The sequence below is a fragment of the Anabrus simplex genome, chromosome 2, assembly GCF_040414725.1.
Source record: "Anabrus simplex isolate iqAnaSimp1 chromosome 2, ASM4041472v1, whole genome shotgun sequence".
Taxonomy (NCBI): domain Eukaryota; kingdom Metazoa; phylum Arthropoda; class Insecta; order Orthoptera; family Tettigoniidae; genus Anabrus; species Anabrus simplex.
The window spans coordinates 539220571-539243238 of NC_090266.1; the positions used below are offsets into that span (position 1 = coordinate 539220571).

The 22668-nt window shown below is 38.9% G+C and overlaps 1 protein-coding gene across 1 annotated transcript in view; it reads left to right on the plus strand.

Moving 5' to 3' along the window:
- LOC136863589 (cytosolic carboxypeptidase 6) overlaps window positions 1–22668 on the plus strand; it is a 1034988-nt gene that overhangs the window by 69279 nt on the left and 943041 nt on the right. The gene's annotated exons all lie outside the window — the stretch shown is intronic.

Below are 22668 nucleotides of genomic sequence, written 5' to 3' on the forward strand. Positions count from 1 at the left end.
GGCCCTTTGATAAGTTCACGTGCCTGCCTTGCTATAGTTAACCTCTTCCAAATATCTAAGTGAGACTGGTTTGTCCACTGGGATATTACCAGTCTCACGCTTCGGAGTGACTCTCCCAGGAAGGGCTCTGGTCCTGTGAAAGAACCTTTTGAGCCTTGTTTCGCTAGTTTGTCAGCTTCTTCATTTCCACTGATACCTGTGTGCCCAGGGACCCATAATAGGGTAACTGAGCTAAATTCACACAGCTGATCTAACATCCTTTGGCATTGGATGGTGAGTAGTCCGAATCTCACTGAGGGCCGTCTTGAAGGTAATGTTCAGTATTTTCCCATTTTCAACTTTGGGATACGAATAAGGAGCAGCAAAAGTTCAAGTTACGCTTGATGTCATATTGTTGAATAGTTACCGACAATTCATTATGTCTGTTAAGTTTTAAGCGTGAAGTTACGCCTTGTACTGTTACAAAATTCGGTCAATCCACTAGCGCTGGTCGTTCCTCTATAAATAGGATAATTCATGTTGTTGATGTTTTTCTTGACAGCGGACGCTCGCACTTCAAGGCAGCAGGCGGCACCCCGGCAGCCTCATTAGTAACTGTCGCCTGCCGCTGTGTTGCAAGTCATGTAATTCCCTAAACACGACTTTCCTCGAGAATGGTGCAACTTGCGATATAGTGACCCTCTCCCCAGGATCTATTACGTGTGTTCATTTGGTACATAATTTACTTCCTCTCTGTATAAATGACGTGGCCAAATGACAGGAATTACACGTAAATATTTTTACGACTAAGGGATATGTTCCGAGCTGTCAGCAGAGAGATGGCGTGGAGTGACCTTAGTAAATGAATAAGCTTGATTGAGTTTTGAAAGTTAATATGAAGACAAAGTTAAAATTCAAGAGGGCAAATCGGGGCAAATATTCGTTTATGGGAAGGGGAATTGAGGATTGGAATAATCTCCCAGCGGTGATCTTCGATAAATTCTTTGAAATAATTTTGGGAAACTATTATGTAAATAACCGATAGTGAATCTGCCACCTGAGTGACAGTGCAGATCAATGGTGATTGATTGATTGATTGATCGATTGATTGATTGATTGATTGATTGATTGATTGATTGATTCATTGATTCATTGATTGATTGATTGATTGATTGATTGATTGATTGATTGATTGATTGATTGATTGATTGATTGATTACTACGATAGCCAAATAGTAAATACAGGACGATTGGTCACAGTTTTCTAGTACTGCGAAGATTGTATCATGTAACGTGCATAAGCAATCAAACGCAGAAAACTTTTATAATTACATAATCATAATTACGTTTCTTCCGGACATAAACTGGTCTGGCGAGGCTACGGGGAGCAGCGCCAGACAGGTCGTGGTAACCAACCTAATTACGGATGATGGATTTACCTAAGGAGTAGATTATCCTTCCAGAGCAATTATAACGTTCGATGTTTATCTCGTACGCATCGAAATATCAGCAATTTCACATGTCGAAACAATTCGCTCGTGAAAAGAGTTTTTCGTGATAAATATGCAAAATGAATGTTTTCTCCCAAGATAAATGAATGGCAAGGCCTGTATTATTATGTTAAGGAAAGGAAACGGCCTTGAATACGCAAGAAAAATCAGAGGGAGGGCCATAATTATTACTGATAATCTAACTGCAGCTAATGAAAATGAAAAAGCAAAGCGTGTAATTTTGTGTGATTTTTGATATCTTGATCATGGGCACGAGACTTCAGACTCTACGGCACGCTCAATCTGAACCACGGAGACGTAATTTTCCGTTTTAATTTCTCTCATAAATTTACTACGTAATGAGTTAAATTATTGGTTATTTAATGAATAGATAGGCTTGATCATATTCTTAAACATATATTGAAAATATTGAAGGAATTTCGCAGCTTACAGAATAGTAAGTAGAAAAGGCCTGTTAAATTTGCTGAGTGCTTACTGAATCCGGATAACAGTGCTTTTTTCGGAAACTTTAAAATATTAGTTAATGTATTGTACCGGGAAAAAATATGGAGTAAGGAAAAATGGCATGAGAGTCAACAAAGGGTTGAACGGTCCGTGTGGAGCAGGTACAGACAGAGGTATACGCGGATCGAAATAATAGTTGATTTTTTAAGACAAAATTTATTCTTTTCATTGAATAGGGCTTGCATTTTCGCTATTATTTGCTTGATAAAAAATATTTTAATAAAAAGACTCAATTTCGTCTTGAAGTTTTAATATCAAATTAATCGTGACTAATGTCTGTCATTCCAAAATAAATTTCATTTCAAAGTACGATCTCTTCCTTTAAAAGTTCTTAAAGTTCTTTCTTGAACTCTTTTGAATTATGGGAAAAGAGAAAATTATTTAATTTTAATTTTAATTTTAATTAAGTTTCAGTCACTTGAAAATATGGAAATTTTCCCTAGAGCCTTTTCTAAATATTTAACACTTGAAATATTGAAAGTCTCCTCTAGAGTCCCTTTAAATGTTTAACACATAAAACTTCGCAAAATATCGCAAAATAATTCATCATACAAAGTTCGACCTTATTGTTTCTTTACGAATTGAAGTTTAAACACTGTGAAAATACTGCTAGAATATTACGATTCCCAGTAAGAGAAACTAAACTGTTTGTCGAACTGTCATCCAGAATGACTCATTCTCATATTCCACCAATGAAAAGTTAGTCTTGTGGAATTTTATAAAGAGTCTGAATAACACTCGTATCACCTGTAATCTGGAACTCAGGACTGGATTGTGATTGCGATTCAGCGAACAGCATGTTAACTTCTTTGGCAGCTGGTGTCGTGATGTCATCACCCATGGTACCCAGTTCCATGTCCCTCGTTGAGACTACGTCCGATGTCCCGCGTTGACAGGTAGACATGATTATATAATAGGCACTCGTCAGGTTTTAACGCATTTTGGTTGGATTTAAAAACACGAAAAAAGTTAAACTAGCTAGTAATGATTATTGAGTGTCCCATCTAAATTATAGTCTATCAGTTTTATGAATTAGACGACGAACGCAGTATCGTGGTAAGTGCACTCGTACAAAGTATGGCAGTAAATTGTTAATGATTATGGCTCTGGAAATCGCCATTTATAAAAGCACAGTTTGAGATTATTTACAAGTGTTTTCGGGCACAGATCACAGTCTATTCAAAATGACGAAATGTTATTATTTCGTAAATATTTACAAGTATTGTCGTACGGAAATCACAGTCTATTCAAAATGACGAAATGTTATATCTCGCAAATGTTTACAAGTTCTGATTTTAATGAAATTTACACATGTTGACGTTTAAATCATGGGATACAAGATGGTGTAGGTAATTATTTGATATCTCCACGGGATAGAAAGTTATTAAAATAGTTCTCTGTGTTCTAAAGCGATCATGCGTTGTTCACGTGATCATTACGTCAGTTTCAAACGTGGAAGTTCTGACGTAGATAGCTCGCAGTTTGCCTGCCTAAGTCGTGCCGTTGCAGTTCGTAGGCCCTGTCGTTGCATGTAATTGACGCTACAAAACAATGTTGAAGGTAATTAATGGTTCCTGGTACAGTATCAATTTATACAAATTCCTAATTACTAGAAGAAGACTACCGTAGTACCAATAGTAAATGCAAATGAAGAAAATTGTAAACTAATTTGTTTGATGTTCTCGTATTATTACGTGGCCATACAACTGTCAGCCCTCCGGAATCTCTTGAAGCTTTTCCTGGATGGGATGAGTGAGTCAGGCTTTGGAGCTCTCAGCCGGCTTGAAGGCAAGTGACAGCCCATGAGTCTATTGTGCTTTTCGACTCGTGCCTCCATATATTTTCTTGAAGGTGAAACTAGAACGCGCCTCTTCTGACCGCACCCCAAACATACTTGAATATTATCACCAGGTATACATAAACGCAGTTACACCGGCAACAAGAGGTCGTAGTTGAGTTGGTGTCGTTATGGTGAGTGCTGAGTATTCAGTCACGAGTCGTGAGCCAAGAGTTCTGTTGTGGAGTGAGTTGGTTTTACAAGTTATCTACCTTGTATGGAGTCGACTTAAGTGCGTAGCAGTGGGACCCGACAATCAAGATTAGGGAGGATCGTCGTTCTAGTTAAAAACTGCCTGCCGGAGACCCGCTGTGAGGACAAGAGACGTTTGTAATTAGCCAGTAATTATTGAAGTGTGATTATTCATGAAAAAAGAACGCATCACCTCTCAGCGTCTGTGCCTTAATGGTAAAGAATCCGTTGATTTTTCTCGTGAGAGTCGAACACTATCAAAGTTTCAGGACGTTAGTGAACCAATTGATCACGAAGTTCAGATTGACCATGTCACAGTGGTCTTAAGTGAAAAACTTGATGACACACGGCATGAAAATACGATACAAATCTAGCGAGAAGAAATGTGGTTGAGAGGATGATTTTGTGGATTAAACAAATCTTGACAGACCACACACAAAGGATGAAACCGGGAAGTGGTTACCCTGGCGATGTTGTTGTAAATTCGGAGTCGCACAGGGAAGTGACACCGAATTGAGGAAACTTGCCCTTTTTGTACATGTTGCTTTACGTCGCACCGATACAGATAGGTTTTATGGGGACGATGGGGTAGAAAAGGTCTAGGAGTGGAAGGTAAGAGGCTATGGCCTTAATTGAGGTACAGCCCGGGAATTTGCCTGATATGAAAATTAGAAACCACAGAAAACCATCTTCAGGACTGCCGACAGTGGGGTTCGAACCCACTAGCTCATGAATACAAGCTCATATCTACGCGCCCCTAACTGCACTGCCAACTCGCTCGGTCCGAAACATGTCTGAAGTAAATGCAATTTGCTAGCATTTATTGCACAAAAAACCCAAATATCTGAAGATAATGCGTTACAAGCTAACTTAAACGTACCGCACTAGTAGGCACTCGGAATTAAAACAAATGTGTGGAGGTATTGTCTAAAGGAACAGTGAGAACGCGAGGTCAAGGTGGCTTTCAATACGGTATTTGAACAGGTGCAGTTGTGAAGCGCAATTATTCTAATTATCTAGGAACCCCTGTTAAAAATTATCTAAAAGGAGAAATTCATGTACGGAGCGAGTTGACTGCTCAGTAGGCGTCCTAAGATGGTACGTTCTAACCCCACTATTACTAGCCCTGAAAGTGGTATCGCCGTCGAAATCCGTCTGATTTTGTGAGGGATATTTATAACAAAAAATAAATTAAAAGAAGAACAGACGATCATGTAGAAAGCAAAAGCGTACAGTATACAGGAACCTTTGTCTTTCGTAATGAGGACTCCACTTCCAAAGTGAATGATCTCATTCCTCCGGGTGATGAAGGTCATTGTTTTAAATCCTAGTCATCGAAGTCATCGGCCCTGCATCTTCTTTTACAAATTACCAGTTAAATCATAACATGGAGCTGCCTCGTGGAGCGTATATATATATATACTAGCAAGATACCTGTGCTTCGCTACAGTATTATACTGAAATTTATAACTGAATGCTTATTGTTTTATATATAATCCGCGGAAAGTCGCCATGTGACTCGTTTTCTGAGAGAATCCGCCAAAATTCGCAATCTGACTCGTTTTCTAATCGATTACGGCAAGTTTCCTCAAATTTTTCAATCTTTCTTTCCAGCAATCGATTTCGTACTTCTCGGGCTAGGTCCAGGTATTCCACCCGGTCAGTTGGGTCCCTACATCTTTGCCATCTTTTCCTATAAGCATTCTTAATATGGATCAACTCCTTCAGGAGATCCGGCGTGGTGTCGTCTTGGCGCGGTCCGCACATTTGACGACGGTCCAGAATATTATTATTATTATTATTATTGTTATTATTATTATTATTATTATTATTATTATTATTATTATTATTATTATTATTATTATTATTATTATTATTATTATTATTATAGATGTTCTGGACCCCACAGCAAGATGCAAGACCACTACTTGGAGGTAAAAGCGTCTGCTGCCATTGTCATTGTTGACAATGTGACCAACACCATTGTCGCGCGTAGGCAAGTGTGCGGGATTTCTGGCGATACGAATGACATACTTCCGTGCATTATTGACCTTTTTATAAAGGTGAAAAATTTGACGGTCAATCTAATTCCTATCGTTTATTTCAAATGTGTTTAAATTTTTATTTATATGCCAGGAGAATGTACTGTAATCTATGAACGTTCTCCGAAGGAAAAACGGCTGTTGAAAACGAACCCAGGAAAGATAAAAAAAGATCGGTTTATGATCAGAATAAGTACATCGAAAATCTACAGCCTGTTTCCAGTCATTCGACAGGGTCAGGAATGGAATGAATAAAGCCCCATCTAGCAGCGACAAATGGAATAGTGCCGGCTGCCGAAGCATTCCTCTGTGGCAATGATCAATGAATGACAGATGAAATGAAATATTCGACAGTGTTGCTGGAAAGAATGATGACGGGGAAAACCGGAGTATCCGGAGAAAAACCTGTCCCGCCACCGTTTTTTCCAGCACGAATATCACATGGAGTGACCGGGATTTGAACCACGGAAACCAGCGGTGATAGTCCGGCACGTTGCCGCCTGAGCAACGGAGGCTCCTTATAAGTACATTATGAGCAGTAAAATCAATTGGTCTCACCTAATTTTACACCCCACCACCGTTAAGTTTATTTACCCCCCCCCCAAAAAAAATAAAAGAAGGCATGTTTCTTTATGTTTAAAGGAGATTACAAACACCAATGTTCACGTCTGTTACCTTCAGTTTTGAGATATAGGTATCCTCATAAAAATAATTCACTTTCCTTCACTTCCTTTTACACTCCTCCCCCCCCCCCCGAAGTGAATTTTCCGGCAAAAAATACTTGTTTCTTTAATACTAAAGGATCTTCTAAATACCAGTTATCACGACTCCTTCTTCAGTTTTTGATTTATTTGTCCTCATAAAAGGAATTCAACTCCTTTTCACTCCCGCCCCCCAAGATGGTTTCCCCCAAAACGCGCTTTTCTTTGTTTTTAAAGGAGATCAAAATACCAATTATCACGTCTGTAACAACTTTAGTTTTTATTAGATGTATGTATTCTCATACAATTAAGTCATTAATTTTTCAATTCTTTCCCCCCCCCCGCCCCACCCCGCCGCACTTCATTGGATTTTCCGAGAATACGTGTTTCCTTACTTTTAAAGCAGATTCCAAATATCAAATTTAACGCCTGTAACATCTTCATTTTTGAGATATCAGTAGCCTAATTAAAAGAATTCAACACCATTTTCAGTCACTTTTATCCCCCGTCCACCCAAGTGGTATTTCCGAAAACTAAGAATACACGTTTCTTTACTTTTTAATAGAGACAAAAAATACCATTTGTCACTTCTGTAACATGTTAAGTTTTTTGCGATATACTGTAGAAATTCTCATTTTAAATTTCACCCCCCTTTAGTTCCCCTGAAGTGGAGTTTCCAAACACAAATCACCTATGATTCTTTACATTTACAGGAGATTCCAAATACCCACTTTTTTACGCCTGTAACATTTTACGCTTCTCAGATATTCTGTAGATATAGTCTTTCAAAAAGAATCAATTTGTCACTCCTGTTTAACCGCCAATAATTGGATTTTCCAAAAACAAAAAAATTGCTGTTTCTTTATTTTTAAGGTAGATCCCAAATACCAATTTTCAGGTCTGTAATATCTTCAGGTTCTGAAATATAAGTAGCCTTATTAAAGGTATTTAACCTCTTTTTCACCCTCTTACACCCTTCCTATTGGGATCTTCCGAAAACAAACAAATACATGTTTCTTTATGTTTAAAGGAGATTCTAAATACCAATTTTTACATCTATAAACTTTAAAAGTTTTGAGATATAGATACACTCATTTTAAAAATTCGCCCCCTTTTCGCCCCCCCCCCCATTAATTGGATTTTCCAAAAACAAAAATATATGTGTTTCTTTATTTTTAAGGGAGATACCAAACACCAATTTTCAGTTCTATAATATCTTCAGTTTCTGAAATATAATTATTCTCTTTATAGGCATTCAACAATTTTTCACCCCTTTTCACCCCTCCTATTGGGATTTTACGAAGAAAAAAATACGTGTTTCTTTATTTTTAATGAAGATTCTAAATACCAATTTTTACATCTGTAAACTTTAAAAGTTTTGAGATATAGATGCACACATTTTAAAAATTCATCCCCCTTTTCACCCTCCCATTAATTGGATTTTCCAAAAACAAAAAATACGTGTTTCTTTATTTTTAAAAGCGATCAAAAATACCAATTTTCAGGTCTGTAAAATCTTCAGTTTCTGATATATAAGTACCGGTATCCTGATTAAAGGCATTCAACCCATTTTTCACCGTTTTTCACCCCTCCTATTGGGATTTTCTGAAAACAAAAAATACGTGTTTCCTTATTTTAAAAGAAGATTCTAAATACCAATTTTCATATCTGTAAACTTTTAAAGTTTAGAGATATAGATGCACTCATTTTTAAATTTCACCCCCCTTTTCACCCCCTTAGCGACGGAATATCCAAAACTCCTCTCTTAGCCAGCACCTACATGTTAATATGAATCTATCCCCAAAATTTCATTTCTTTATGTCCAGTAGTTTTGGCTCGGCGATGATGAATCAGTCAGTCAGTCAGTCAGTCAGTCAGTCAGTCAGTCAGTCAGTCAGTCAGGACAAGTTATTTTATATATATAGATAATTTCGTCACTGAAATAATTCTACAAGAAATTATTGATAACGTCGATTCTATTCAATTCTCTGCAATCGTGATGGGAATACGAAGGTAGAAATTGCCCATACTAGAAGAAAAAGTGCTAGACACTGTGCTGTGTACAACGTTTATACAAACAAGCCATTAGGGGAGAGTTGAACAACCTTCTAGAAGAGCCTTTGTTACACAAATATAAACAGTCGGTTGCCTTACGTAAAATGAGCACTATAGAAGAAACTCTTGCAATCGTCATTTGTACAAAGCGTGATTAAATATTGGAACAGGATTCCAGCAGATCTCTTAGAGCATTTGAGCGAAAATAAAGTTTGCTTCGAGAAGAGTTTAAAAATCGAGTGAGTGTTGTGGAAATTTTCCTAATAAATAGTGTTTTCATCATAATGTTGAGTTAGGTACATGTTACAGAGGTAGTTATTGTGCTACACACATACATAATACACATGCATACATCTTCATTATAGACTGTTACGCCCTTTTAGCGTTCAGTCTGCAGACCGCTGTTAATTTACTAAACGCCGCTACGATCCTCCATATATAACAACTTCTGAGGTCTCCATATATTTTCTTGAAGGTAAAACTAGAACGCTCCTCTTCTGACCACACCCCGAACATACTTAAATATCATCACCAGGCATACATAAAAGCAGTTGTTGTGGTGACTGCTGTGTAGTCACTCTACACATCTCATCTTTAAATCGCTATAAACTGAGTTTAACCATCTTCGCCTTGGTCTCCCTCTACTTCTCTTATACTCCATGACCGAGTCCACTCTCCTCCTAGGTAACCTATATTCCTCCATTCGTCTAACATGGCCGCACAACCGAAGCCGGTTTATGAATACAGCTCCACCAAGCGAGTTCATTCCTAACTTAGCATTTACCTCCTCATTCTCACTACCCTTCTGCCATTTTTCCCATTTTCTGTTTGTACCAGCGATCATTCCCGCTACTTTTATCTATGTTGCTGATAACTTACGAATATGATATCCAGAGTCCACCCAGCTTTCACTCCCGTAAAGCAAGATGATCTGAATACAGACCGATGTAAAGATAGTTTCATCCTGGAGCTCACTTCCTTCGTATATAATACTAAGCTGTTGTACCCGTGCTTCGCTACGGAAATCTAAATTTTATACAGAATTCTAGGTTAGGTAGTGTAAACGTTGTGAGCAAGATTGTATTAAGTTGCATAGCTCTTAAAGTTGCCCTAGAAGCATGACGGGGAAGTCACCAACATCTTTTCTCATATGAAGACTCTCCGCCTGCCTTTATAGATTCTCAGAAAGACTCTCTTAGTGGTTTTCCCAACTGAAATGAACATGGGTCATTACAATGACGTAAGTAGGAATGGCGCGATTAAAAGCAATGTCTTCATATGAAATACTCGATCAAATGAAAAACCACACATTTTCTCACTTTTAACGAACAGTACTATGCTGCCGAACTAACAGTCCAAAGCTACAGAGCTGGAATAACCAAGACGCAGACATCCGTGATCCGTGAACAATCTTCGACTTTTATTCGGCGGGAGGGGGGGGAGGGGGTTTCAAATAGTGGATAGTCCCAGGGCAAAAACTATGCCCGTTTACTTATCTGTTTCCTGTGAGTACCCGAAGAGTCGGAAAATCTCAATTTACTACATTGGCGGGGGAAAGAACTTTCTGACGTGGAGGCAATTTTTCCCCCAAGCCAGAGAAGAAACCACATCTTCGCTGCTAATTTGGAATAAAATTAATGTAGATTTAATGAAAGTGAAGAGGAATAAGCTTTTCCTAAGAAACGGCTCTTTTCAGGGTTGAATTTTGAGTTATTTAGTGAATTGTGGTACTATAATTTGGAATAGGGGTAAATTGTAATTCCAGACCAGCTCATACTACTACTCCTACTACTACTAACTGAGCCTCTGACTTAAGTGCGCACACTGCTCATTCAAAACAGCGCGTCAGAGTAGGTATCGAATAGCTGGCATACTATGATGAACCAGTGTGTTACGTACCAGCAGTATCAGAAAATGTATGAACCAGAGGATTGACATCCTAAAGAAGAAAGTTATTTAACTTCTCAGCTATTTCCCGCCAATATTCAGTTAGGCTGTTATACTCGGTGCGCAGCAGTAATCCCGTCTATCGGAGTTGAATGTCAGCATAAGAGACAAAGAACATTACAACAAACAACGGTCAGTATAATGTTATTGTTGATCTATGTTACGCGCTTTCGATATTGTAGGCCATCACATTATTGTCTTCCGGTTCTGAAATACCACTCTTATCATAGTCGGTACGGTAAAACTGAATAAAACATAAATGATCGGGAATTATATTCTCTGTAACTTTTGTTATGTAGTACTTTTCCATAGGACCAAGAACATAGGTATTTAAAAATTAAATTTTAGGTGCCTTCCCCTAAACTACCATTTCACCCAGGGTGAATAACATTGTTTAGAGCTTAAACTGTATTTTCTTATTCTCCGACTCTATATACCGAATTTCATTAAATTCTGTTTACCCATTTTTCGGGGCTCGGCGTTGATATGGACTTAGCAACAAAAATCCAAATTCACGAATATCTGTGTTATCATAGCCGGTACGGTAAAAATGCATAAGACGTAAATGATCAGAAATTTAATTCTGTATAACTTTAGTTATGTAGTATTTATCGATATGACCACTAATAATATGAATATTTGAAAATTGAATTTTAGGCCTTCCCCTAAACTACCATTTCACTCAGCGTGAATAAAACAATGTATAGCCTAGATTGTAGCGGCTCATCCCCCGACTCTACATACCGATTTTTATTAAATTCTCTTTAGCCGTTTTCTCGTGATGCGTGTACATACATACATACATACAGACAGACAGACAGACAGATAGACATTACGGAAAAGTAAAAAATGCATTTTCTTGTTACTGTGGACATGACCGATACAGAAATACCATTCTTTTCAAATTCTGAGCAATATACAGACAAAACTCTTGTTTTATATACTGTATATAGATATAGATTACATTTCAGGCCTTCCCCTAAACTACCATTTCACTCAGTGCGAATAACATTATTGATAGCCTAGATTATAGCGACCTATTCCCCGACTTTGCATACCCATTTTCGTGAAGATACGACCACTAATAAAATAAATATTTGACCATTAAATTTTAGGCCTTCCCCTAAACTACCATTTTTCTCAGCGTGTATAGCCCATATTGTAGCGAATTATTTCCCATCTTTGTCTAGCGATTTTCATTAAGACACGGCCACTAATAACATAAATATTTGAGAATTAAATTTCAGGCCTTCCCTAAACTACCATTTCACCCAGCGTGATTAAAATAATTTATAGCCTAGATTGTAGCGGTTCATCACCCGACTTTACATTTCGATTTTCATTAAATTATCTTCAGCCGTTTTCTCGTGATGCGTGTACATACAGTCAGACAGACAGACAGACAGACAGACAGACAGACAGACAGACAGACAGACAGACAGACAGACAGACAGACAGACAGACAGACAGACAGACAGACAGACAGACAGACAGACAGACAGACAGACAGACAGACATTACGGAAAAGTAAAAAATGCATTTTCTTGTTACTGTGGACATGACCGATACAGAAATACCATTCTTTTCAAATTCTGAGCAATGTACAGACAAAACTCTTATTTTATATGTATAGATGTTTATCACAACTGTGAACTGAATGAATTAGCTTTGCTGCAACTTGATTCAATCTTACTTACTATCCTACCATTCTGGGTATCATAATTCCTAAATAATGGAAATTAACTACCTGTTCCAGCTTACTAATCCCAACCTGACATGTAGTGCTCTGAAGCAACTTACCTACTGACATTATTTTAGTCTTGGAAAAGCTAATTTTCATACCATTACTAATTTCACCTGTTTTCAAGTTCCTGGATATTAGACTGTTGGCTTTCAGCACAGTCTGCCACTAATAAAAAGTCGTCGGCATAGGCCAAACTGCTTACTGTATTTCCACCCACCTGAATCCCTCCCTGGCAGCAGATGATCGGCGAAAATTATGAAGAGCAAAGGTAAAACATTACAGCCTTGTCTAACCCCTGTAAGCACCCTGAACAAATAACTCATTCTGCCATCAATTTTCACCGCAGCCCAATTGCGTTTGATTCCCTTCAGTAATATTCCCTTAATCTAATAGTCCCCCAGTATCGAGAACATATTTTCTCTCGTGACAGTGACGAACATAACTGTCTATTCCTCTCGTAGCATTTTCGAATTAACTGGCGAATATTGAAAATCTGATACTGATAGCCCCTCTGTGGTCTGAAACCACACTGATTTTCATCCAACTTTCTCTCAACCACTGATCGCACCCTCTCTTCCAAAATGCCATTGAACACCTTGTCTGGCATGCCGATCAATGATATACCTCGACAAATGTTTCAACACTTCCTGTCCCTTATTTATATATAGGTTTATTCACTGCCCTTGTCCAATCAGAATGTATTTTACTAGTATTCCATAGTAATCTAATTGCTGTATGAGGCCATTTCATCCCTGCCTTCCCACCATACTTCACCATTTTAGGTCTAATTTCATTCTTGCTGCTTTTTGACAATGAAATTTATTTACCATTCCTTCCACAATCTCCTGCACAATTACACCAACATAATTGTCCTCCTCCCTATGAGGTCGGTTGTGTTGTGACGTCACCAGAAAGATTTACCTAAGTGTTCAGAAGATTTTCAAAATATTCCTTCCACCTGTCCAGTGATTTCCTGTGATATATTATGAGTTCACCTGATTTATACAAACTACTAATAATTTTGACTTTCAATCCATTTATAAGATTCTTTATTACTGTCCATAAAGGATTCCCTGCCGCTCGAGCTAGACTTTCCAGGTTATTACAGACATTTTCCCATCACTTCGTCTTTGATTTAACAATTACTTGTTTTGCTCTGTTTCTTTGGTCTACGTACAATTCCCTGTATGCATCAGCCCTTGTTTGGAGCCATTTATGGCAAGCCTCACTTTTAGGTTTATAAACTGCTCTCACTTCATCATTACACCAAAGTATTGGCTTTTTACGTCACCTTTCTATGTATTTGTTCCTGGGTATTGCCTTGGTGTTTCTACCGCAGCATCCCTGTACGTCGCCCACTCTCCGTCTACATTCTGAGCCTGCTTACTGTCCACTGTTTAGAACGTTTTACTAATCATGTCCGTATACTTCTGTCTAATATCCTCGTGCTGAAAATGTTCTTCCCTTATTTGTCTGCAGGTATTTTTGACTTCCTATATCCTAGGCCTAGGGATACTTATCTTACTACAGATTTAAGAGTGGTCTGCATCATCAAAAGGTCCCTGGAATACCCGCACGTTCCTTACAGATTACCTAAATCCTTAATCGGATATGATATAATACATTATGTGTCTGGTGCCCAACCCTCCCATGTGTAGCCGTGAATAGCCTTATGCTTGAAGAATAAATTCTTAACTGCTAATCCAATACCTACTAACACAGAAGTCCAGCAAAAGCATACCATTCCTATTAGCTTGCATAACTTCCCCACATATACCAATCACCCTTTCGTATCCTTCAGTTCTATTTCTAAATCTCGCATTGAAATCGCCCGGTAGCAATATCCTGTCGTTGCTATTGACCCCCGCTCTGATGTCACAGTTTGCCTCATAACACTTGTTAACTTCTTCCTCATCTGCACCCTAACGTGGTGAATGGGCTGAGACAATTATCATCCTAATTTCTCGAACTGCCCAATCTATCCACATCATTCCCCCATTTAGGTGCCTAACAGAAACCATGTTGCGTGAAATAGTATTCCTGCTGAACCGTCCTTCTCCTCACTCTGCCCTTCCCTTTTTAACAAACGTCAATAACAATTTATAATCTCCTGTACCTTACTCGTTATCTCCCCTCACCCAAATGTTATTAACTCCTACCTAACTCATCCAGACGCATTCTCTTTGTTGACTCAACAAGTTCTACCTCCTTTCTTCCATAAGCCCCATTAATATCGATAGTTCACTCTGAATTACATTTCGTTCGCCAAGTTTCTAAGGAGTCCCACGCCTGTCAAATTGGAGTATGACTCCCATATGTCCGAGGCTTGTTTAAAATTTTCTTAGTGTGCTCGGTTAAAATTCTCTGAAACATAATGCAAACCTACTCACAGATAGTTCCAGTGAGGATCTCTTCTATAATGAGGTAGGGACCACTGATAGATTGTACAGTCATCATCGTTTGAGAGGGGCCAGATAATTGGTGTGTGTGAGAGTGGTTTACTCGTGCGGGCCAAAGCCACACGTATTGACCGAAATTCGCCTTTTGTACAATGTGTATCGCTTCAGTGGTCGAATGAAGGAACACATTCTCAGAAAATTAGGACTGGACCAACCCGATGGACAACAGTGCGGTAGCAATGGCGCCTCATTCGGATGTCGCGGAGAGATCCCCGAATAACAGAAACTGAAATTTGAGTGTTGGGTAGAGATTGCTCACAATCCCGTGTCCTTACAACAAGTATTCCACTGATCCCATTAATGCAGACGTGTGATTCGATCCTGGTATGTGGGATGGCCATGCAGAATCCGGGATTGGCATTGTGCTGTCTTTTAGTGATGAGTAGTGCCTTTATCTTGACCGCAATGATCGTCGCCGACGGCGTACAGGGGAGAGTGGCCGCGTAGATCTTATTGTCCAGATAATCAGGGGACCAAAACCAAGCTTTACAGTCAGGGAAGCTATTGGCTTTCGTGTGAAATCGCCATTAGTGATTGACGAGGTCACAATAACTGCTCGATGGTACTTGGACAGGTTTGCCAATCCAGTGGTTGTCCCTCCAAAGGGGATCGTTGCACACGGGTTGTTCCAGCAGGAGAGTTCCTACCATCATATTGCAGACACCTTTGGGGAATACCTCCAGGATATTGCGCGATTACTGTGGCCCACTAAGTCCATGAATGGAAGTCTTACTGAACACATGTAGGAGATCATATGTTTACACCTAACAAAATTCCCCTCGGCCACCCCGAACTGTTGGGGACCCGTCCCCCGCTGTGCAGGAAACATCGACGCCATTCTTCAGGACATCTCAGGGGCTTTATTGGCTCCGTATCACGAGGGATTCAGCAACGTACTGCAAATGGTTTTAATTTTCACAACTAGGGAATTAAGAATCTGAATATTCAGATGAACAGACGTCAAGGGAGAGAAGACAGAAGGTAGGAAGAACATTTCCGTGTCTATAAGAAGGTTAAAACTTTCTCTGTGATTGATTGATGCACTTAAGTAGAGAATTAAATGTTTTTGTGGAATATTCATGTTAGTATACTGTGAAGTGGCTGAAGATAAACACTTTGTTCGGTATGTTTGTGTGTGTGCGTGATTTATGCTTTGTTCAGTGGCATTGGGAATGAGGTGCATGTGATAGACGCCTTCATGTTACCTGCTTTAGAGTGGTGTTGGTGCTCGTGCATTTATACACACTTAGTATAGCATTAAGGGACAGTTGTACCGTTCAACGATGGTCTTGAAACAAATGTTATCTTAGGATAAAATGAATATAAACTAATAAACGTACGTTGTTACTAGTGATCAAATGAGTAATGATCTCTAAGACTCGTAAATCAGGCATGACTCAGCTGAGCATAATGCTCCTGTTCTTCTTACTAATAAATTCTCCTTTTGAATAAACCAAGAAGACCCGTAAAAACGTATTATCGTAGAAATTGATATAATGATCTTACTCTTCGGGGCTATAGCACATTGAGTGCCAAGCCTGCATTCTTATCATTGTCGTGCAGTGCCAAGACCAGATGAAGCCGAGTTACTCGCTGGTGCCAAAACGTTCACAGATATAACCAAGGAACTTCTCGCAGTAACCAGTATAAACCCAGCTCAACAAATTGTCTACCTATCTATGACTTAACAGCTGCCTCATTGGTTATTATGAACTGTAGCCGATGAATAAATACGCGTCTATATGGGGTCGAAGTATTCTTCTTCTGCCACTTTTCCAAAAATACGGGCGGGTACGGGTACAAACGTGTGGCACATATGGACTTGTCCATGTTTTAAGGCTAGATGACTACCCCAAAGCCACCTTCATGTGGTGGGATATACTCACTACTATTTGGCGTTTCTGTGGTGGTCGGCAGCGTGACGTGTCGTGTGCAATTGCGGATGAGTGTATTAACACATATACCCATACCCCGAACAATATGAGTTAACTGGAAACATCTAAAACTCCGGCCCGCTTTTGAATCACACCAGGAATCCTCTGAACTGAACGTCACGATGCTGAGCACGCAGGCAAGGAGCGGAACTACGGGGCTGCACTATCACCAAATTAAAATAATTTTCTGGTACTAGGTTTCAAATAACATCGCTACTCATATCTCTGCGAGCAACTTCCGTATAAAAATAGCGTTGCCACTTCAGTTGCATGCAACGATAGCAGGTGGACATACCTCATCCACAAGCGTAATCCAAGGAACGTCCTCATTTCCTCCGGAGTTATAACGATCTATTCGCTTAGCTGGCTCCATCATCTTATTTGTTTTGATATTTTGACATTTTGGGCATTGTATTACATGTATTACTTCATTATGTATTGGAAGAATTGACGCCCCGTAGTATTACCCGCCCAGTGTTCAAAATCTCAACTCCCGGAAGCAGAATTTCAAGCTGCTGCTCAGCTAGGTTCTTAGTCTCCACCTCGTCTCGGTGTACACAGTGCTGTAGCGGAATGTTTCTCCGTATATCTGTAATATCACACTTAAAGCAAAAAGAGTTCTGATAAACTCTAACGTGTTAGTCCGCACGTGGTCAGGCATGGAATTCATTACTCAATCCCGATAACTGCCGAGGTTATGAATAGTGGGAGACTTGGCGTTCTGCTCCTTCATGGGTGTTCATAGTCCGCAACGAAGATGGCTATATTCTTGCTACAAATCCTCAACCATCTTGGTTCATAATTGAATTTCTCTATGATATTATCTCTTCACAATAACAGCTCCATTGCTCTGGGGCAAACTGTACATTGGTGATATACACCACTTGTCCAAGACAAGCAGCAACTAATGTCTCCGACCTCCGTTTGGCAGGTGACATTCACGTCCCTAATATCCAGACCGACGTTAAGTAATTGACAAAGTTTCCTTTTTCTAGCCCCACTCTTTTGAAATCACACTAATGCTTGTTTTTAGAACTTTCTTCTACTCCTCAATTAAGTCTTTGCTGTGGTTTTATGGGTTTGCTAATGCGAATCCATTTCTCAAAGTGAACAGCTGCTGCTAACATCAAACTTTGTTTAGCTGGGCTTAAGAATACGTTTGTGTTTAATTCCGAACAGTCACATTATAGAAACCACTCCTTACTACCCTGCAGATTCTTTCTCACACTTTACTCGTTGTTTTCAACCAGTCGAAGAAATCATTTCAATACTCAGTAGGAATATAATGCTGTAGATAAATACTGCTGCTCAGTGTTCATTACATCTGAGCTCGTAATCGTCCAACTTCTGTCTCTTTCCAATTATTTGAGATCAACATTTAGGCGGATTAAGACCAGTTTTACGCCTGCATCTCTTTCGTGACGCCATCGAGAGATGTATTCAATATCACCGAGCGAAATGGCTACATGGTTCGACTCATGTAGCTGTCAGCTTGCATTCAGGAGGTTAGAAACCCCACTCTCAGCAGTCCTGAATACGGTATTCCGTCATTTACCATTTTAATGGTAATGTTATTGCTTTACGTCCCACTAACTACTTGTACGGTTTTCGGAAACGCCAAGCTGCCGGAATTTAGTCCCGTAGGATTTCTTTTACATGCCAGTAAATCTACCGGCATGAGGTTGACGTATTTGAGCACCTTCAAATACCACCGGACTGAGCCAGGATTGAACCTGCCAATTTGGGGTCAGAAAGCCAGCGCCTCAAACGTCTGAGCCACTCAGCCCGGCTTTCCCATTTTCACACCTGGCAAATTCTGGGGCTTTACCTATCTTAGGACCACGGTCGCTTCGTTCGTAGTCCTAGCCCTGAACTCTGCCATCGTTGCCAAAAGATCTGCCCGTGTCGGTGCGACGTAGAACAAACAGCAAAAACAAAACATAAAGTACGCCTATTTCTGTAGAGGTTGGTAGTATGATGTTATGTTCTGTGTAAATGAAGATGGGAATTACAATGAACTGCAACACCCGACCACTGAGCTAACCAATCACGGTTAAAATTCCCAAGACGGAGGTAAGTCAATCCTGAGGCCCTCTGAATCGAAAGTCACTACGCTGATCATGCAGCCAAAGAGCCGTGCGCCTGGGATCATCTAGGCCTACTTGATAAATGCTGTACACATTTCAGTGCTGTATTTAAAATATGATTAAGATATCCTGGGTTCACACTACTTTTATTCATGTACAGCAAAATAAAAATAGTTTCGCCCGGGAGCTGACTTATTTTCTACAGAATACCATTGAATGCAACTACAAGCGCATTGCTTTAGCATTGCTAAGCCTTGATTCAGCTTCACTTACTGTATTACCACCGTGAAAATAGGAATCCTAAATACTTGAAATGATTCAGCTGTTCCAGTTTTCTCCAAAGTAATAATAATAATAATAATAATAATAATAATAATAATAATAATAATAATAATAATAATAATAATAATAATAATAATAGTAGCTTTACGTCCCACTAACTAATATTTTAAGGTTTTCGGAGGCGCCAAGGTGCCAGAATTTAGTTCCGCAGGAGTTTCATACATAGCAGTAAATCTACCGACACGAGGCTGACGTATTTGAGCACCTTTAAATACCACCGGACTGAGCCAGGATCGAATCTTCCAATTTGGGGTCAGAAAGCCGGCGCCTCAACCGTCTGAGCCACTCGACCCGGCTAGTTTTATGGTATTACTATTATTAATTTTTTTATTATTCTTTCTGAAAACATCATCATCAAAATAAGATGAAAACGGATATGAACCACCCTTCGGAAAGTTATACAAAAACGAAGGCGTTGAAAACGTGACCACCGGCGGGACTCAAACCCGAATTCTTTCCTTTTCATACCTAAAATCTATCGTCGTTAACTGATACGAAGAACTGCTGTGATATCAGCTAATTGTGGTGGTAGAACAAACGCTTGACTATCGGTCCTCAGTTACGTCGTGTGTTAACGTCAACTGAACTCGGAGAGAGTGGTGTTTTTCCAGCCTTCGCACAGTGGTTGGATCGACCCATTTTGGTGGTCAAGTGCCATGAATTCCTGTCAGTTAAGAAAATATTGATGTTTCCTAAGTTCTTGTGGTCACTAGAGTAATTTTTTGGGTCATTTTAAACCTCAGGTTCGAGTTTTTGGGTTACAGAGGAAGCGCAAGTGGTAAGATATTGAAGAAAAAGAGCACTTAATGAGGCTCGAGCAGATGAGCTCTACGGGGTTTTACTCAATCACGTGACAGCTGTATTTCGTTGTAAAAGGATCTGTTTGAATTATGTAATATAATTTGTCACGAACACATTACGCTCCGGTTCAAAGAAGTTTTATTGCGCAACGCCAGTAATAATATAACTTTTAAGTTGTTCCAGTCTGTTGAACATAAAATACAAAGATTTTGAAAACACTTTAATATACTTGTCAAAGAAAGTGTTTTATCATAAACAAAATTCCATGTTTTTTCTACAGGAACATTATCAGAAGATGGAGTAAGTGGACGTAGATCGTCGGACGTGAAATAAGAAACGTTCAGACAATATTTTCGAATTTACAGAAATTTTGAACACAGTCTTTTTTCATTCGTATACTTTTTACCCTTGTTAATAATATCACCCCTTCATGATCATTGGCATGTTTACGCAACATAAACAATGTCGTACATATAAGCGCATGCTAGAAAAGGGATTTGATCGAATCTGAGGATGTCTTTTTCGAACGAAACGTGTAATTCTGTTTTAAATAAATTGGGTTTCGTACACAGATACGGTATAGTGTTTTCATACATTTTGTACATTGTGCTCAACAGACTGTAAGAACTTAAAGGTTATATTAACTAAAAAATAAAATATTATTTGTTCGGGGCGTCGACCCATGTGGATCTTTAGCCCCTGTTATATTAACTAAGTCGAGACTAAAAAGAATGTCTTCCATATTTATGAATGAACACCAAAATGGAGATTGATGTATAAGACTGAAGCTTGCAAATATAACACCCGAGCATCATGAAGTACAGACGACAAATGAGGATATTTCGTATCAAAAGGAGCAATCTCCAATTTTCTTCAAAATTGAGTTACTGACACCATTGCATTGTACTACTTGCCGTCTACTAAGCTATGTTTCTTTTTGCAAAAAGGAACAAAATCACATCGTTTCAGGACATGGAGGTATAACGTTGCTTTCAAACAGAACATTCTCCGCCATCTGTTGGAATCAAGTGGGACAATCTCCACAACAACAAATCAGCTCCTTCCGTTCCGCTCAAGTGAGAGCTGCCATAGTGGATCATTGGAGTTATAAAGTGAGACATTCCTGCTAATTTGTCGGATTTGTTCTTATATTGGAGGTATTTTCGGTGTTTTGAAACTATATGAAGGTGCACGAATATGTTATGTTATCAAAACAAGCTGTAACGTTCTTCGTAGTGTTCTGTGATGGGTACGATGCCGCAAAACTTGACAACTGTGTCAACCACAAAACCGAGCAAATTGACCCGCGATCAAAGGGAATGGAAATCAGTTGTTGCTAAAATACTGAGGAAGTAATTCCCTTGCAGAGGAGGAGGTGGCCAGAAAATTAAAAACATGATGGAAAGCAATATCAAAACAAGTTTCATGTTCAGAACAGTAAAAGCGCAAAGTTTCCTGCATAGAGGCTGTTCTGAAGCTAATTCTATCACGGCTCTTCAAATTTGCTCCAAGTAAACGAGTAAAACTAAGGGGGGGGGGGACAGTGTACGGTACTGACACTAACATCTCCATTTTCATCACAAAGAAAACCTTCCCCGATTCTGAAATAAACCGCAGACGTTTCGAAGCTTTTGTCATCACATTTCGGTGAAGTCTGGAAAACGCTTCCGGAGCATCGATACTATGTAGATGTGCTACACAGTGCAGAAAGAGGAGATGAAGGCGGAGAGAATCTGCAGCATGATTTTAGTGTGAAATTATTTACAACGACAACTCTATTTTAATGGTCTTATTCATATTTGAGTACTGAACAGTGTTCATCATTGGCTTTAGTTCTGTAACCCAAATCAAAGAATTTGGTGTGCAGTTCAAAAATTATATATCTCTACATTTCTTGTTGAAATAGATATGTCCAAAATTACACATCATTTTATTACAGCAGTTATCCTTAGTTTACAAATGTCTCCTCCTTCCTTTGTTTTACTTACTATCTGAAGGATAAAATATTATGTTTAACACTGAATACACTATGTTAAGATTTTATTGTCCCCTTTAATGAATGTATTGGTAGACAGAATGTCTGCAAATCTAAAATATAATGTGTTTCATGTTGTTGTCATGTCTTCAGTTTTTTCGTCTAAATAATATTATCTGTCACTTTTGTAACAATATTGTATGAACTTACCTTTCAGTGTCATTTTTGAACTTTCAGTTTAGTGTGAAGAATATAAATAATATTATAATGGCATTTATATTTAAATAAGGAGTGTAGGTATCGCAATTATGTATTTTATTATCAGAGGGAGCAATATCCATGCACGTTGATATCAAAAAGAGAAAAATGGGCGAAAATCATTCGGTTTGTATCAAATGGGACAATCTACAACATTAAATTTAAAATATATAATTAACTATTAATAGTATGCTTGTTTCTCTTTGATTATTTCTCACACAGCCCATTCGCTGTACACATAAGACAAAAACTATTCAGGTAGAGCGAATATAACTACATTAGATACAAAATTACTCCTAC